Source organism: Rhinoderma darwinii, chromosome 7 (assembly GCF_050947455.1).
Source record: "Rhinoderma darwinii isolate aRhiDar2 chromosome 7, aRhiDar2.hap1, whole genome shotgun sequence".
NCBI lineage: Eukaryota > Metazoa > Chordata > Amphibia > Anura > Rhinodermatidae > Rhinoderma > Rhinoderma darwinii.
The window spans coordinates 9331982-9347494 of NC_134693.1; positions in this window are offsets into that span (position 1 = coordinate 9331982).

The window sequence follows — 15513 nt, forward strand, 5'->3', positions numbered from 1 at the left end:
GTAGTTATATTCTTGTATATAGGAACAGTATTATAGTAGTTATATTCTTGTATATAGGGAGCAGTATTATAGTAGTTATATTCTTGTATATAGGGGGCAGTATTATAGTAGTTATATTCTTGTATATAGGAGCAGTATTATAGTAGTTATATTCTTGTATATAGGGGGCAGTATTATAGTAGTTATATTCTTATATATAGGAGCAGTATTATAGTAGTTATATTCTTGTATATAGGGGGCAGTATTATAGTAGTTATATTCTTGCACATAGGGGGCAGTATTATAGTAGTTATATTCTTGTATATAGGAGCAGTATTATAGTAGTTATATTCTTGTATATAGGGGGCAGTATTATAGTAGTTATATTCTTGTATATAGGGGGCAGTATTATAGTAATTATATTCTTGTATATAGGAGCAGTATTATAGTAGCTATATTCTTGTATATAGGAGCAGTATTATAGTAGTTATATTCTTGTATATAGGAGCAGTATTATAGTAGTTATATTCTTGAATATAGGAGGCAGTATTATAGTAGTTATATTCTTGTATATAGGGGCAGTATTATAGTAGTTATATTCTTGTATATAGGGAGCAGTATTATAGTAGTTATATTCTTGTATTTAGGAGCAGTATTATAGTAGTTATATTCTTGTATATAGGGGCAGTATTATAGTAGTTATAGTCTTGTATATAGGGGCAGTATTATAGTAGTTATATTCTTGTATATAGGGGGCAGTATTATAGTAGTTATATTCTTGTATATAGGGAGCAGTATTATAGTAGTTATACTCTTGTATATAGGGGGCAGTATTATAGTAGTTATATTCTTGTATATAGGGGGCAGTATTATAGTGGTTATATTCTTGTATATAGGGAGCAGTATTATAGTAGTTATATTCTTGTATATAGGGGGCAGTATTATAGTAGTTATATTCTTGTATATAGGAGCAGTAGTATAGTAGTTATATTCTTGTATATAGGAACAGTATTATAGTAGTTATATTCTTGTATATAGGGAGCAGTATTATAGTAGTTATATTCTTGTATATAGGGGGCAGTATTATAGTAGTTATATTCTTGTATATAGGAGCAGTATTATAGTAGTTATATTCTTGTATATAGGGGGCAGTATTATAGTAGTTATATTCTTATATATAGGAGCAGTATTATAGTAGTTATATTCTTGTATATAGGGGGCAGTATTATAGTAGTTATATTCTTGCACATAGGGGGCAGTATTATAGTAGTTATATTCTTGTATATAGGAGCAGTATTATAGTAGTTATATTCTTGTATATAGGGGGCAGTATTATAGTAGTTATATTCTTGTATATAGGGGGCAGTATTATAGTAATTATATTCTTGTATATAGGAGCAGTATTATAGTAGCTATATTCTTGTATATAGGAGCAGTATTATAGTAGTTATATTCTTGTATATAGGAGCAGTATTATAGTAGTTATATTCTTGAATATAGGAGGCAGTATTATAGTAGTTATATTCTTGTATATAGGGGCAGTATTATAGTAGTTATATTCTTGTATATAGGGAGCAGTATTATAGTAGTTATATTCTTGCACATAGGGGGCAGTATTTAGTGCTAGTTAGTAGTATATTCTACAAAGTATAAGGTATTTAGCTATTTAAATGCTTTCATCGAACAACTGAGGAGCTGGTGGTGTTACTCTTTATGGTGACTTCCACACAGCTTTGGGCTGCAGGTAGGACTCCAGGAGTGAGAATTATTAGATTACATGAAATATACTTGGAATATATAAATAGCTTCGCTTGTTCCAACATATGGTGCTTCTTTTATTGCATAAATAAAAATGTAACCAAGAAAGAGTAAAAAAGAAAGAATATGTGAAATCCATAGCTAGATTTATTATAGATTTAATTGCAGAACAATGTGAGAAGGTTTAATATTAGCCACGTTCAGACGCAGCATCTGCTCTCCATTATGTTTGGCATTTTTGAGGGAAAATCAGGATTTCTGATCTTTTATACCATGTTCTGAAAATAAAACACAATGTTACAAAAAGGGAAACACTTGATTTAAAAAAACAAAACAAAAATAAACCGCATTAAATTATATACTCTTCAATGATATATACGTGGCAGAATAAGTTTGTCCATACACATCAGATAAGAGTCGGACTTGGACTGGATGTGTCTGGCAGCGGCTTATTCCCCTCTCTATTGAAATAAATATGAGCACTTAACAGTTTATGGGGGCGTCAGGAGAAATAGTTTATGGTCACCTTAAAGCAAGGATTTAGTGTAATCCACAGATGTCCCCATAACAGTGTTATTCACAGATGTCCCCATAACAGTGTCAGCCACAGATGTCCCCATAACAGTGTGTCATCCACAGATGTCCCCATAACAGTGTCAGCCACAGATGTCCCCATAATAGTGTCAGCCGCAGATGTCCCCATAACAGTGTCAACCCTAGATGTCCTCATAACAGTGTCAGCCGCAGATGTCCCCATAACAGTGTCAACCCTAGATGTCCTCATAAGTGTCAACCCTAGATGTCCTCATATGTGTCATCCGCATATGTCCCCATAACTGTGCCAGCCACAGATGTCCTCATAACAGTGTCAACCCTAGATGTCCTATTAAGTGTCAGCCGCAGATGTCCCCATAACTGTGTCAGCCACAGATGTCCTCATAACAGTGTCACCCACAGATGTCCCCATAACAGTGTTAGCTACAGATGTCCCCATAAAAGTGTGTCAGCCACAGATGTCCCCATAACAGTGTCAGCCACAGATGTCCCCATAACAGTGTGTCATCCACAGATGTCCTCATATCAGTGTCTGCCGCAGATGTCCCCATAACAGTGTCAACCCTAGATGTCCTCATAACAGTTTCAGGCGCAGATGTCCCCATAACAGTGTCAGCCCTAGATGTCCTCATAACAGTGTCAGCCGCAGATGTCCCCATAACAGTGTCAACCCTAGATGTCCTCATAACAGTGTCAGCCGCAGATATCCCCATAACTGTGTCAGCCGTAGATGTCCCCATAACAGTGATTTATTACCAGAAAACAGGGTTTCATAAGACTCCCATTTATTTATTTTTTGTATTTAAGGAATATACAATAGATTAGGGAAACCTCTGACTGATCTGATTTTAAATGACATTGATTTTTGATTGGGTTGAAAGTTTTTGGCGTCTTCAGTATTTCCTTATCTTCAAACTTATGTAATATTGTCGGGATCCAAGACTTAGTCACTGTGCAATTAATATCCATTCTATCAGACTGGCTGCTCATTATTAGATTATTACACCATGTTCTGTATGTTCTTGCATTTTTGAGAGCCTTAGGGCTGAGGATTCTAATAATATTCCCATCTATGTTCACCTCCGGATGGTGATATCATCATCCGCTACCGAACAATTACCAACACGCGACTTCATAATCAAGATGTGCTCCTCAGTAGTTACATCAACAGATTTACATCTCCCAGATAACGATTTAAGAGTTGATTTTATTATTATTTTATTTTCCACTTTCTTAAGTAATAAAGAAGATTTCCACTAAAATACAAAAATTTAAAAAAGGATAAAGTCCTCATCTGTCATGTTCACAACATTTCTAATCTCCGGTTTCTTAGTTATATCTGTTTCTGAGAAACTTAAATGACTTTCAATTTCTTTTGTTTCTATCCATTTTATCCATAAATGGTCTTTAATGTAAATTATGGCAAAATTCAAGTGCAGTATGGCAACTATATATAGGGGTCATCTCAACAAAATCCCTGTCCAAATTACTTATTAGGTCATTTAGACATCATAGGGGGGTCCTCAACTCAGGCCTCCCCTTTATTATCCAGAGTGGGAACCAATAAGAAAAAACTGCCTTAGCCCCATATATTACATGGTCATTTGTTCATTTGTAATACTAAATTTTTCCTGTAGTGGCCGCTGCAGGGCAAATGAATGGCTGGCCCTGAGAAATCAAGTGATTGCCGAGGTTTTCAGAAGCTGGTTTTACGTTGTTTAGATGACCCCTTTAAAGAAACATCTGTAAATGGAAATTCCAGTTTTAGGCTTGATTATTCTGGCCACAACTGTATTATAGTTTGAGGTCAACATAATGCACTATTAATGTTTTTGGATCTGCTGCCAGTGTGAGTCTAGAAACACGGTACATGGCCAGTTATGTTGCATGATTGAAACCAATTTTAGTACATATCTACATCACATCATATGATACAGTGTCGATCTCTGGTATCTTGAACCCACAAAGGGTAAAGTATTATTAAAGGGTCCACCTCCAGTTATAAAGTATCAGTGATCGTCCACATTGATCATAAACTCAAATTAATACAAAAACTTGATGAACACCAACAGAAAGTGTTCTGCTCCACCGGTGAACAGGGTTTCTACTGCTGTATCTCATGGACCAACTGGAGGGTCCCCTGATAGGACAGTCTGACCCCGCCATCATAGCCGGCATAGCATTATGTTCTACCAGTGCGATACAATGCAATGAGGATACGGCATGATATCACCAACAACAGGTGGGTCATCTCACCACTGGGGGAGCATCCCCTTATGTTGAAGCAGCAATGCTACTGTAGCTCTATACGTCTGGCTTGGCCATGTTTTAGGATTTGATATTTACACTCTAGCACTGGTCTGGATGTGCCTTAGTAGACATGTCAAAGACTGTGGTGAGACAAGTGTTAGACTGCTGTTGATGGATCTGAAAACAAGTGCTCAACTAGTGACAGAGACCTATTACACCACACCCTGCGGCGTCTGCAAGCTACGACTACTCATGTATGTAGGGCAATGCGCGAGGTTTGAGGGCAGGACTTCCTCCTTATGAGATAAGATTTGGGATCACAGCCATAGGAAAAAGTCAGGGAGCATTACACATGTATTGGCATAAAGATCCCTGTTATCTAATACTAATAAGGCAGGTAATATATCTTCCAGAGTGATGCATCATCACATCCATCTCACCCAGACCTGAGCCGCCTAGGGCATCGGATACAAAATGTGAGTCAATAGTAGGAACACTTCCAGCTGGAGTGAAGTCTATCTGACGGAAGAAGAGCTACCTGGAGCATGAGTAGGGGGCACTGATCCCTACGAGGAGGAGTAACTGACAATAGTCATTAGACATCACTTGGTTACAACAGTCTATTGGGTTAAATAGCTTCAGAAGAGCATTCCCCGGTACAACATCGGACAGATATTTCAGAATAGCTTGACTGGGCAGTTTGAAGTTGGGCAAATTTTAAATTCAACTGTTCTTGGGTTTGTTGGCCAATGGTGAAGGATTGGTCATGGTCATGTCAACTTTTTGGATGGGAATGTCAATGTTGGTCAAAACTTTTGAAGGACACTTGAATGTGGCATCGAACTCTTGCCCAGTTTGAGCTGACTTCACTAGATGACTCAACGAGCAGTCCAGATGCCCCATTGAGGCACTTTGAGAGTAGAAGCACCTGTATTTAAGACAGAGGGTCAAGGCAAAGAGTAGTTTTCCAGTTGGAGGACTACTATGATCCGTTGATTTCTATGAGTAATATGCATTCAGCAGGGGAACCTCCTATGGTCAACTTCTCATCTGAGGGACAATTATACTGGGAAGGGGTTGTCTAAGCTGGACAATCCTATCAACTCTAAAGTCTATGGTCAGCCGGGTGATACACGATCCAACTATTACTTAAAGGGTACCGTAATATCTCGACATTATTGAAGGCAAAGGAGCAGCATTAGCAAAGTAAAATTATTTTGGAGATTTGTTTGTCATATAACGCCACGCCATCACTCTCCCACCACCACAGGTTTCATCCGTGTGACCTGCCCTGTATATTTGGGTAAGACAGACTTTAATTGCTCTTTCTAGACAATTGTATCCAATAAATCCAGACGTTGATGTCACGTTGACTTTCTTCTAATCTTGTTTTTCTCTCCTTTAATCCCTCACGATGGTGTTTACCACAATATAAATGTCGTCAGCTCAAAAGCTTCATATAGCAAAACCTTTCATCACATTGAGTTCAAATTACATTCACTTACACAATCACTTGGGGAAATTCTCTCCCTTTATTAGAATATTGAAAGGACAAGATATCTATGTCCTAGGCACCAGTTGTTATGGGGTTTATGGAGAGGGGAACCTCAATTTAAGTTGGCAAGGGTCTTCACTTCTCGGCATTCACATCAGTCCCTGTGCCCAATGGGATCACAATCTAATTTCCGATCTCGGACTCTGATGTCAAATTCATAGGAGGCAATTAACCCATCTGTACATTGGGTAGAAGGAAACCCAAAAAATCCCACACGGGAATAATATACAAACTCCATGCAGATGATGTCCTTGGTCAGATTCAAACCCAGGACCCCAGTTCTTATCACTGAGCCACCGTACTGCCCATTGTTCACACTGACCTTCTTGACTCAAAGTGATGGAAAAGGGTTGGACCAAGGATCCATGGGCTCCAAGAAAGTTTATCGACAGTGCTATATCCATGGATTAACTAATTCCAGTGCATCTGCTAAAATGAAACCACTAATAAAGAGGCAAGAAAATCCAGGTCTTGTGTAAAAAAAACCTGCGGTTTGGAAACAGTTATGGGGTAATGGGTTTTGGGTTAAGAATTTGGTGCAAATATGAGTTGTCCAAAGTTCTGGCATATAAGACCCACACAGAAGGGATTGGAGTTTATGGTGGCAAGTTCACCATTAGGGGCATACATAGAGGATAGGGGTCCTATAGCAAAGATCAAAATGGGGTCCCATTCTGGTGCTTGTTCACACCTAATCACCGGGGACAGGAGGTATTGGGGCTTGTTGACCTCATACTTCCTTTCCAGGACCCTTGGGTCCATTCACCCCTCCCTTCTTGCAGTGTGTGTGTAGCATGGAGTTCTGCACAGGTTCTCACCAACCATTAGTAAAGTCCTGAGACCCACCTGAGCTGGGTCTTCTCTATCCAGGAGTCCCTTGGTCTTTCTCAATATATGGCACAACCAGATCATCTTCACCAGTCGATCCACCTCACAGTAGATCACTATTTTATGTTATCGATGCTCGACCACACGGACAATAGGGTGTCGGTGTAATGTACATGCACGCTCTGGCTAATAGAGGGGGACGCCTATTGGGATGCCCACCCTTTATTACCTACAAGGACCATACCAGGACATTAGAATAGGGTAAGGAAAGAGGTTCCTCAAAGTAGAAGACCCTTTATTGTACACTGTACAAGGGGTGCAGGGAAATAGGGTCTAAGCATGTTATGGGTATATGTTCTTATATGGTGTATATTCCCATACAATGCTCGATGCGGCTCCTATAACCACAGATCGTAGTAGCAGTAGCGCTGCTCGTTTATTCTTCTTGCACATATAATGTCAGTTTATTATTTATAATGGTTAGGGTATGTTCACACGCTAGACTAAAAATGTCTGAAAATACGGAGCTGTTTTCAGAGAAAACAGCCTCTGATTTTCAGACGTTTTTCTAAGCCACTCGCGATTTTCGCTGTGTTTTTTGCAGCGTTTTTTTACGGCCGTTTATGGAGCTTTTTTCGATAGTCAATGAAAAACGGCTCCAAAAACGTCCCAAGAAGTGACCTGCACTTCTTTTTCTTGACCGTTTTTTTACACGTAAAAAAATGCCGCGAAAAACGCTCTGTCGGCACAGAACTCCGTTTTCCCATTGAAAACAATGGGCAGATGTTTGGAGGCGTTCTGATTCTGACCTTCCGGCTGTTTTTCAGCCGTTTACGGCCCGAAAAACTGCCAAAAATAGGCTGAGTGAACATACCCTGAGGGTATGTTCACCCGTCTTTAACAATTTACGTCTTAAATTACGTAGCTGTTTTCAGGCGAAAACAGCTCCTGAATTTCAGACGTTTTGCAAGTAACCGCGTTTCTCGCGGCGTCCATTACGGACGTAATTGGAGCTGTTTTTCAATGGAGTCCTGCACTTCTTTGACGCGCCGTCTTTTGACAGCAACACGTAAAATTACACCTCATCTGAACAGAACATCGTAAGACCCATTGCAAGCAATGGGCAGATGTTTGCAGGCGTAATGGAGCCGTCTTTTCAGGCGTAATTCGAGGCGTAAAACGCCCGAATTAGGTCTGAAAATAGGCCGTGTGAACATACCCAAACAGTAACGTAACATTTTCCAGTGTTCAGTATAATGCGTCATGGGGTCCAGGAAAAGGTTTCGTCCAGGTCTTGCTTTTATAGACTCCTCATTTCGTCTATGGGGTCTGTTGGGATTATTCTGGGATTTAATGTAAAACATTCAATGCACTGGAAACACCAGACACAGACGACAAATTACCGACAGTCAGGGAAGAAATTTCAGCCGGGTCTGGAAAAATATTTAAAATCAGTCTGTCTCTCCATAATCAGCATGTATCAGCCGCGCCGCGACATGAATCCTCTGTATACCGTGCAGTCGACATAAACAGAGGAACACCTGACATTTGACGGAAGTTTCGTGGAAAACTTGAATGTTCTGTATTTTCTGTGAGTGGAAGATCCGTGTCTGAATGATACGATATCCACAAGCCGGACAGTAGATCTCCTGATTGGTAGGGGCAATGAATGATGAGGAGGCGGCCGCGCATGTGCAATCACTCTCCATTAGACTACATTCACACGTTGCAAACTTGCTGCAGATTTTGTGTCTGGATTTGTGGACGAAGGTTCTTCGGGGTAATACAGTAGCAGCAAAGTGGATGAGATTTTAACAAATCTCATCCACACTCTACGGAAAAAATCAGCATAGAAAACGTACATTGACCTGCGGTGCGAATTTTTGCTGCGAAAAAATGGCGAATCCGCAAATAGGGAAAAAAAAAAGACCTAATTCCTGTTTCAAATAGAAAAGAAGTCGATACTCATCTCTCGTGGCGTTGCCATAGATGCGGCTCTTCTTCTCCTCGGCTGTTCGCCATGCTGTCTCCTGCGTCCCATGTGACTGCTGCCGCCAATCAGAGGCTGCTGCGATCGCTTGAGATGCAGCGACATCACATGAGGCCATCTGAACGGAGACTAAATGTGAGCAGCAGGGACACATCACTATGACGGCGCCACAGGAGGTGAGGATGGACTTTTTTTTCTGCCTATGCTTTTCACAGTGGCCATTACGACCAAAAATCTGCACCAAATGAAACCCAATTTAGTGCAGATTTTCGGCCGGAATTCCCTGCATGCTCTGGGTTGGCTACGCTGAAGACTATTCCGCAGCATCTCCGACCCGTGTGAAGGAGAGACGTCTAGAATGGGGGATATGGAGACAGCTGACTGATATGCCATAAATGTATATATAGTGGAAGGGGTTGTATGAGGTAAGAAAAACATGGCTGCTTTCTTTCAGAAACAGCGCCACTCTCTCCATGGGTAGTGTCTAGTATTAAGTTGAATGGGGCCAAGCTGCAATACCAAACACAGCCCATGGACAAGAATGGCGCTGTTTCTGAAAAAAAGCAGCCATGTTTTTTTAACCTCATTCAGCTTCTTACAAGGTCCATTGCCTTGGCCATTTGGATCCAAAATATACATCTGAAGTTAGAGATATTGGGTGGAAAATGAAATCCAGTTTAATGAACCTCCTATTTGACTGTACTTCATAGTGTCCAATTTTAAGAATCAGGTTTTAGGGAGTTTCAATATGTGACAATGTGAAAATGTTTTGGCATGTAAGCCCCACCTTTAAATATTGACCACTCCCCCATAAGGGAAGTCAGAGTGTCCCCATAAACAATACTAGGCAGAGGGTGCCTCCTTTAATGGGACTGGCCATGCAGCAAAGAAATACAAACCACATGTGGCCCGTGGGCTGCTGCTTGGGCATCAATGCTTTACAGAATATTTTGGTCTACAATGTATGTTACACCTGATTGCAAATTGCATATTTCAGTAAATAATAAAAAGTTCTTATCATTTCATAAGACACAATCTGACAGGCAGCAATGGGGACGGGCTGAACATTTCTAATATACACATTGTCCAGATTCTGTGGCAGGCCGTGGTGGAGATGCCCTCTGCTTTTACCCTCTATACTAGAGGTGAGGGGAGGCAGAATGTGGATGGGGTGTATATTAAAAGCCTGCCCTACTTTCTAATTGCTCCCTAAAGGGCCAGGGCCGGAATTAGGAGGGGGGCAAACTGGGCAATTGCCCAGGGCCCCCATCCTCTTAGGGCCCCCTGCCCACTGTAGCAGCTATAGCGGCTGTTACGGTGCCTGAGGCATGAGGGGGCTCCCGCCGCCCGGCAGATAACATTTGTTGGCTGGGCAGCACGGGCCCCCTCATGACCAGTGGCGTCGCTAGCACCGAGGGGCTATGTGTGGCGCTATTTTATCTAAAGGGAATGCTGAGGCGTTATATACAGGGGGCACAAAGCGGCAATATTACTGTGGGGGCACAAAGGGGGCACGGTTACCGGGGGGCACTTTTATTGTATTGAGCACTAAGGGATCATTATTACCATCTGAGGCACTGTGGATTACGAGTTTGTTTAGAGGATGGGGTATAGGTGTAGAGGATGCTGGAAAAGTGAGAAGCCAACATGTCTGTGTGTCAAATTTGTGGCTGGAATAAGTGGTTACAGTGTTCTGCACCGGATGGAGAAAAAAAAAGGAAAGTGAATGAATCTAATCAGAGAAAACATCCCCCGTGAGCCACTAGATATAAATGTGCTGTAATCACTTATATCATCTGCAGAGCTCCTGTGTATAACTGGCATCTACCACTATATGGTCACTACATGGTGGTAATATTGGTCTTTGTATAGTGTTTTTTTCATTCAGTAACAGTATGGGGGTATTATTTAGTCACTGTGGTTATGGTGTGGCGGTATTATTCAATATGGGGGTGTTCAGTCACTATGTGGTTATGGTATGGTGGTATTATTCAGTAACAGTATGGAGGTATTATTCAGTTACTATGTGGTTATGGTGTGGGGGTATTATTCAGTAACAGTATGGAGGTATTATTCAGTTACTATGTGGTTATGGTGTGGAGGTATTATTCAGTAACAGTATGGGGTTATTATTCATTCACTATGTGGTTATGCTGTGGCGGTATTATTCATTAACAGTATGGGGGTATTATTCAGTCACTATGTGGTTATGCTGTGGCGGTATTATTCATTAACAGTATGGGGTATTATTCAGTCACTATGTGGTTATGGTGTGGCGGTATTATTCAGTAACAGTATGGGGTATTATTCAGTCACTATGTGGTTATGGTGTGGCAGTATTAATCAGTAACAGTATGGGGGTATTATTCAGTCACTATGTGGTTATGGTGTGGAGGTATTATTCAGTAACAGTATGGAGGTATTATTCAGTCACTATGTGGTTATGGTGTGGTGGTATTATTCAGTAACAGTATAGGGTATTATTCAGTCACTATGTGGTTATGCTGTGGCGGTATTATTCATTAACAGTATGGGGTATTATTCAGTCACTATGTGGTTATGGTGTGGCGGTATTATTCAGTAACAGTATAGGGTATTCTTCAGTCACTATGTGGTTATGGCGTGGCGGTATTATTCAGTAACAGTATGGGGGTATTATTCAGTCACTATGTGGTTATGCTGTGGCGGTATTATTCATTAACAGTATGGGGTATTATTCAGTCACTATGTGGTTATGGTGTGGCGGTATTATTCAGTAACAGTATAGGGTATTCTTCAGTCACTATGTGGTTATGGCGTGGCGGTATTATTCAGTAACAGTATGGGGGTATTATTCAGTCACTATGTGGTTATGGTGTGGTGGTATTATTTGGTAACAGTATGGGGGTATTATTCAGTCACTATGTGGTTATGGTGTGGCGGTATTATTCAGTATCAGTATGGGGGTATTATTCAGTCACTATGTGGTTATGGTGTGGCGGTATTATTCAGTAACAGTATGCGGGTATTATTCAGTCACTATGTGGTTATGGTGTGGCGGTATTATTCAGTAACAGTATGGGGGTATTATTCAGTCACTATGTGGTTATGGTGTGGAGGTATTATTCAGTAACAGTATGAGGGTATTATTCAGTCACTATGTGGTTATGGTGTGGCGGTATTATTCAGTAAAAGTATGGGGGTATTATTCAGTCACTATGTGGTTATGGTGTGGCGGTATTATTCAGTAACAGTATGGGGGTATTATTCAGTCACTATGTGGTTATGGTGTGGCGGTATTATTCAGCCACCATGTGGTTATGGTGTGGGGGTATTATTCAGTAACACTATGGGGGTATTATTCAGCCACCATGTGCTTATTGTGTGGCGATGTTATTCAGTATCATTATGGGGGTATTATTCAGTCACTATGTGGTTATGGTGTGGCGGTATTATTCAGTATCACTATGGCGGTATTATTCAGTAACAGTATGGAGGTATTATTCAGTCACTATGTGGTTATGGTGTGGAGGTATTATTCAGTAACAGTATGGAGGTATTATTCAGTCACTATGTGGTTATGGTGTGGAGGTATTATTCAGTAACAGTATGGAGGTATTATTCAGTCACTATGTGGTTATGGTGTGGAGGTATTATTCAGTAACAGTATGGGGATATTATTCAGTTACTATGTAGTTATGGTGTGGCGGTATTATTCAGTAACAGTATGGGGTATTATTCAGTCGCTGTGGTTATGGTGTGGCAGTATTATTCAGTAACAGTATGGGGGTATTATTCAGTCACTATGTGGTTATGGTGTGGCAGTATTATTCAGTCACAGTATGGGGATATTATTCAGTTACTATGTAGTTATGGTGTGGCGGTATTATTCAGTAACAGTATGGGGGTATTATTCAGTCACTATGTGGTTATGGTGTGGCGGTATTATTCAGTCACTATGTGGTTATGGTGTGGCGGTATTATTCAGTAACAGTATGGGGGTATTATTCAGTTACTATGTAGTTATGGTGTGGAGGTATTATTCAGTAACAGTATGTGGGTATTATTCAGTAACAGTATGGGGTATTATTCAGTAACAGTATGGCGGTATTATTCAGTATCAGTATGGTGGTATTATTCAGTCACTATATGGTTATGGTGTGGAGGTATTATTCAGTAACAGTATGGGGGTATTATTCAGTCACTATGTGGTTATGGTGTAGCGGTATTATTCAGGAACAAGTATGTGGTATTATTCAGTCACTATGTGGTTATGGTGTGGAGGTATTATTCAGTAACAGTATAGTGGTATTATTCAGTTACTATGTAGTTATGGTGTGGCGGTATTATTCAGTATCAGTATGGTGGTATTATTCAGTCACTATGTGGTTATAGTGTGGAGGTATTATTCAGTATCAGTATGGTGGTATTATTCAGTCACTATGTGGTTATGGTGTGGAGGTATTATTCAGTATCAGTATGGTGGTATTATTCAGTCACTATGTGGTTATAGTGTGGGGGTATTATTCAGTAACAGTATGGGGGTATTAGTCAGTCACTATGTGGTTATGGTGTGGAGGTATTATTCAGTAACAGTATGGGGTATTATTCAGTCACTATGTGGTTAAATTGTGGCGGTATTATTCAGTAACAGTATCTGGTATTATTCAGTAACAGTATGGGGTATTATTCAGTCACTATGTGGTTATGGTGTGGAGGTATTATTCAGTAACAGTATGGAGGTATTATTCAGTCACTATGTGGTTATGGTGTGGGGGTATTATTCAGTAACAGTATGGGGGTATTATTCAGTCACTATGTGGTTATGGTGTGGCGGTATTATTCAGTATCAGTATGGGGTATTATTCAGTCACTATGTGGTTATGGTGTGGCGGTATTATTCAGTAACAGTATGGGGTATTATTCAGTCACTATGTGGTTATGGTGTGGCGGTATTATTCAGTAACAGTATGGGGGTATTATTCAGTCACTATGTGGTTATGGTGTGGGGGTATTATTCAGTAACAGTATGGGGGTATTAGTCAGTCACTATGTGGTTATGGTGTGGAGGTATTATTCAGTAACATTATGGGGTATTATTCAGTCACTATGTGGTTAAATTGTGGCGGTATTATTCAGTAACAGTATCTGGTATTATTCAGTAACAGTATCTGGTATTATTGAGTCACTATGTGGTTATGGTGTGGCGGTATTATTCAGTAACAGTATGGGGTATTATTCAGTCACTATGTGGTTATGGTGTGGCGGTATTATTCAGTAACAGTATGGGGGTATTATTCAGTCACTATGTGGTTATGGTTTGGCAGTATTATTCAGTAACAGTATGGGGTATTATTCAGTCACTATGTGGTTATGGTGTGGAGGTATTATTCAGTAACAGTATGGGGGTATTATTCAGTCACTTTGTGGTTATAGTGTGGCGGTATTATTTAGTAACAGTATGGGGGTATTATTCAGTAACAGTATGGGGTATTATTCAGTCACTATGTGGTTATGGTGTGGCGGTATTATTCAGTAACAGTATGGGGGTATTATTCAGTCACTATGTGGTTATGGTGTGGGGGTATTATTCAGTAACAGTATGGGGGTATTATTCAGTCACTATGTGGTTATGGGTGGCGGTATTATTCAGTAACAGTGTGGGGTATTATTCAGTCACTATGTGGTCATGGTGTGGGGGTATTATTCAGTAACAGTGTGGGGGTATTATTCAGTCACTATGTGGTTATGGGTGGCGGTATTATTCAGTAACAGTATGGGGGTATTATTCAGTAACAGTATCTGGTATTATTCAGTAACAGTGTGGGGTATTATTCAGTCACTATGTGGTTATGGTGTGGTGGTATTATTCAGTAACAGTATGGGGGTATTTGTCAGTCACTATGTGGTTATAGTGTGGCGGTATTATTCAGTAACAGTATGGGGTATTATTCAGTAACAGTGTGGGGTATTATTCAGTAACAGTGTGGGGTATTATTCAGTCACTATGTAGTTATGGTGTGAAGATATTATTCAGTAACAGTATGGGGGTATTATTCAGTCACTATATGGTTATGGTGTGGCAGTATTATTCAGTAACAGTATGGGGGTATTATTCAGTCACTATGTGGTTATGGTGTGGGGGTATTATTCAGTAACAGTATGGGGGTATTATTCAGTCACTTTGTGGTTATGGTGTGGAGGTATTATACAGTAACAGTATGGGGGTATTATTCAGTAACAGTGTGGGGTATTATTCAGTAACAGTATGGGGTATTATTCAGTAACAGTATGGGGGTATTATTCAGTCACTATGTGGTTATGGTTTGGTGGTATTATTCAGTAACAGTATGGGGGTATTATTCAGTCACTATGTGGTTATGGTGTGGCAGTTTTATTCAGTAACAGTATGGGGGTATTATTCAGTCACTATATGGTTATGGTGTGGCAGTATTATTCAGTAACAGTATGGGGGTATTATTCAGTCACTATGTGGTTATGGTGTGGGGGTATTATTCAGTAACAGTATGGGGGTATTATTCAGTCACTATGTGGTTATGGGTGGCGGTATTATTCAGTAACAGTGTGGGGTATTATTCAGTCACTATGTGGTCATGGT